The 4,781-nt window shown below is 40.9% G+C and overlaps 1 pseudogene across 1 annotated transcript; it reads left to right on the forward strand.

Moving 5' to 3' along the window:
- Positions 1 to 652: 652 nt before the first annotated feature.
- Positions 653 to 2,361, forward strand: LOC143545392 (shikimate O-hydroxycinnamoyltransferase-like; annotated as a pseudogene). The gene is made up of 2 exons (XR_013137419.1): positions 653 to 1,115; positions 1,302 to 2,361. The product of XR_013137419.1 is annotated as a shikimate O-hydroxycinnamoyltransferase-like (transcript).
- The last annotated feature ends 2,420 nt before the right edge of the window (positions 2,362 to 4,781 follow it).

Raw genomic sequence — 4,781 nt, forward strand, 5'->3', positions numbered from 1 at the left:
AATAATAATAATAATTAGTCATCCAAGAATATATTCTAGCTTTATTTATCACTCCCATCTACATCAAGAAAAGGCCTCAGATAAGTAATATATTCCCATCAACTAAAAAAGAAAGTATTACAGGTTTTATATCTAATTGAAAAACCTTTTCTTGAATTTCTCAACGAGAATGCCCCGAAGGAAATCTCTAATACTAAATATATATTACTATATAGTTTCCTAAGATTAGAATTTAGGCTATATACTTACTTAGATATAAGCTAGCATAGTTTCTTAGCTCCAAAGTTTATGTCATTCTTACTCTTTTTAACTTCTTTTAATACGAAGATTATAGAGTATGAAGTAAAATAAATTAAGCATAAAACTTAACATAAATATTCGTACGTTAACATATTACATATACATATACATATACATGCATGCATACATTGAAAGGCATCAATACAGGATATACATATACATGTCTCAATTAAACTCCACATCTTTATTATAAGTAAGGCTGAAGTTGAATTAACATAAATATTCGTGCTGATATATTTGATCTAACTTGTTATCCCTACAGTGTGTTGTTACCAGCTCATGTAGACCATTTTCACCCAACTTTTTCAAATTTTAATTATAGCATGGGGTATACACCTCAAGTTAACTCTATATAACTGAGGCTGAAGTTTAAGAACATCATTTGTTAAGTAACACAGATAAAAATGAAGGTGGAAAGAGAATCAACGATGGTGAAGCCATCTGAAGAGACACCAATGACAAAGCTATGGCTCTCTAGCCTTGATCTCAATGTCTTCAGCGAATATACACTTACAGTGTATTTTTACCAGCCCAATGGTGCTCCCAACTTCTTTGATACCAAAGTTATGAAGGACGCTTTGAGCAGGGCGTTGGTTGCGTTTTACCCATTGGCGGGACGACTTAGACATGGCGAAGATGGCCGGGATGAGATCGATTGTCAAGGACAAGGGGCGTTGTTTCGGGAAGCCGAATCGGATGGTGTTATTGATGATTTTGGTGGTGATTTTGCTCCCACACCGGATTACTTGAAACTCATTCCGGTGGTTGAAGATTGCTCTCTGGGAATTGAATCATATCCTCTCATGAACTTGCAGGTATAAATTAACATGTTACTTAATATTCACAATTATGTATGTACGTACGTATGTATAAATTAATAGTTTACTTAATATTCACATTTATGTGTGTGTTACATGTATGTATGTATGTATAAATTAATAGTTTACTTGATATTCACATTTATGTGTGTGTGTGTGTGTGTAACAAATGTCTTTGAGTAGGTAACTCGCTTCAAATGTGGTGGAGTTTCGTTAGGACTTGCGATGCACCATCGCGTCCAGGATGGGATGTCTGCATTGCACTTCATCAAAACATGGTCCGATATGGCTTTTGGCCTTGACATCACTGTCCAAGCCTTCATAGACCGGACACTCCTCCGTGCACGAGACCCACCAAGACCAGTTTTTGAGCACATAGAATACCGTCCAGATCCAACAGTGAAATCACCCTTAGATGAAACAAAAACCGTCTTCTCAAAGTTTAAGCTTACCCGAAATCAACTTGATATGCTAAAGTCAAAATCAAAGGAAAATGGTAACACAATTAGCTACAGCTCTTTTGAACTTCTCTCAGCCCATATTTGGAAGTGCTTGTGTAAAGTTCATGGGCTTCCAGATGATGTGGAAACCAGGTTTGACTGCCAGGTCGATGGGCGGGCCCGCTTGGAACCACCACTTCCGCCAGGCTTTTTTGGGAATGTTATCTTCAGAGTCAACGCTATAGCGAAAGCAGGTGACATTCAATCCAAACCTTTATGGTACGCTGCAAGTAAAATCCATGATGCTCTAGCGAGAATGAATAACGACTATCTAAGATCAGCACTCGATTATCTAGAAGAACACGACTGTCCAAGGCCTAAGCTTAATTACAACACGAGTCTTGTAGTAGTAAGTTGGGTGAAGCTCCCGTTTCATGAAACAAACTTTGGGTGGGGCGGCCAATCTTCATGGGGCGTACGAGTATCCCATCACTAGGTTGGTGTTACATGTTCCCAAGCCTGATAAACAATGGGAGCTTATCGATCACTATGGGACTAGAAGTTGATCAAGTGGAGCCATTCGGCAACTTGTTGTATGCAATCTGAACTTTATGTGTACTTTCATAGCAATAATGTAATCATTAAGACTATTTCTAATATAGAGTTTAAATGAAGTGTTATAAATAAGTTTGTATGTATGTTACATGTAGGTAATATGCATTAATGGCAAACATTGCATGTTAAGTTTTGGTGTACTTCATCCTTCAATTTCATTTTGTGGGATGTGTGGTTATTTCTCTTTCTTTTGTCTTTAGCGATTTTGTCATGATAGAACTTAACTTTTGGTACTAAAGTGTAACCAATATATTTATATCATTGAAGTGGTATCGATAAGAACTCAAAGTTTAGTTATAACTCAAAAAAAGGATGAAAGGTTGAGTCTTGTTTATTAGTTATTACAACATCATACGCTTCTCAGTTTCAGTGTTTTCAAATGACTCGTCTTGGCAATTCGATTTGTAACAAGGCAAAAAAACCTTTGGATATATATTCATTCCTTATGAATATCTTAACTCACAAACTCTTTAGCTTTACTCCTTAGTAAATTATATATGTCTTTTTTTAATTGGACAAATAAGGGAGTTAAACCCTATCTAAAAAACAAGCATTTAACCAACACATTAGCACAAAGTCCCTTTGATTCAACACCACAAAAAAAAAAAAGAAAAAAAAAAGAAAAGTAAAAAAGAGGAAAACATGCTTGCGATTAGATCTACCTTGTACAAATTCCAAAACTCACATGAATATGATAGCTCGTATTTAATTCACTCACTCACTCACTCACTCACTCACTCTCACTCTCACTCTCACTCTCTGAAGAAACACTAACCGGACCCCGGACAGATTACTGGTAACCTGGGGGTTAGATAGATGTTTCCCACGAGGGGTTAGACCCTTTGAAGATGGTTCTTCTGATAACCTGCAAAACAGACACCGTGAGCTCGTCACTGAGAAGGGGGGGGGGTTCCTCCTTGTGACCACCCTCCGGCGTGAGAATCAGACTAGATTGCTCTTTAAATATAAAAGTATATTAAGAGATTGCTAGAGCAGATATCAGGTATAATATGATGATAATGTGATAAGATATGATAAGATAAGATGATCATACCATTTGTGGTATTTATAGCCGAAGGTAGGTTTCCAAGGAGGTATGGCCGGCTGCAACAGTGTTCCTGTTCCACCAACAGTAGCCTACGCACGTGCCCTGCTGGTAGTTGGTGGGTAGGTAGCGGCTGATAGCGACCAGGCCTGCTGTATACTATTCCTTTTCCACCAACTGCCAGCTACGCACGTGGTATGACAAGAGTTGGTGAGTAGGCAGCGGCTAATAGTGACATACAGTGTAGGAGCATGCTGCTCGCCATACTGTTGTCTATAAGCTGTCGTATCTTTAGTCAGATCTTTTTCCCATACCTCGTTAGGTACAGTACAGAAGATCTTCCCGTATCGTACGGACTGGCTTATTTGGGCGGGAGTATTCCCCCTCCCGCCCTTGTGCGGGATTGTTCCCGGCTTCGCTCATTCCTTCAGGTGACACTGAACGATTGAGAGCTAAGTGCCTTGTGCGTGTAGCCTTGCTGCGCGGGTGGCCTTCCCTAATGGCTTGTATCCGAGGCTGCGGGGACAGGCGGAGTCCTTCACCATTGGGAGGCATTTCCTGCGGGACCAGCTTGCGTACTGCGCGTAAGGACGTCACGTCTCTGAGCATGGTTGGTCCTGCGGATCCAGTTGGTTTCTGCGTAGACGTCCCTGTTCGAGGTGAGTCTTGCGGGTCCAACTGGGCTCTGCTGGGACCTACCTCTTCAAGTCCCCCCAGTCCAATGTTCTTCTCATGCGTGTTTAATAAAGTGAGGTGAACTTTTGGACTTAAGCAAAGGGTTTTGAAAAGGGTTTTTTAAGGTTTTCCATGGGGATTCTTCCCGCGGAAGTCCTTGTCACTTGCAGAAATTCCCGAGTTTCCTGCTTGGTCTTTGGGTATGATGCGGGTAGGTCTGTAACCTCCTCGCAAGTCAGGAGCGTTGAGTCCCACTTGTGTGGACTCTCCATGAGGTTTTGGTAGTTTTGAACATAGTGATCAATTATGTTAAAACCACCAATTCCATCCTGGAGCTTCAAACAACGTAGTTCTCGACGTTCCCGCTATGCGGGGATGTTATTTCCGTTTCCGCAAGCATTGCCCAGAAGATCCTTCTTGGTTTCAATTCCCAGCGGGGCGCTAGGTATGTGAAGGGTTTTGCCTTAACACTGTACCAGCGCTCGTCTTACGGTTACTTTACTTCCAAGGTATTCCTGGCGTCAATTCCCTGCGGGTGCTAGGTATGTGAAGGGTTTTGCCTTTACACTGTACCTGCACCCGTCTTATAGTTACTTGGTTGCCGAGGAATATTTGGCTTCAATTCCCTGCGAGTGCTAGGTATGTGAAGGGTTTTTCCTTTACACTGTACCCGCATCCGTCTTACGGTTACTTGTTCGCCAAAATTAACTTGGCTTCAATTCCCTGCGGGTGCTAGGTATGTGAAGGGTTTTGCCTTTACACTGTACCCGCATCCGTCTTACGGTTACTTGTTTGCCAAGGTAAGGGGTATTTTCCCGCTTACTTTTTAATATTTTCAAAATTTGAATTTTGAAATTCGAAAGGTTGGTGGAAAGATAGGAACAGTCC

Source organism: Bidens hawaiensis, unplaced genomic scaffold (assembly GCF_021521415.1).
Source record: "Bidens hawaiensis isolate Kalapana, Puna unplaced genomic scaffold, B.hawaiensis_p1.1 tig00013943_1, whole genome shotgun sequence".
NCBI classification, from domain to species: domain Eukaryota; kingdom Viridiplantae; phylum Streptophyta; class Magnoliopsida; order Asterales; family Asteraceae; genus Bidens; species Bidens hawaiensis.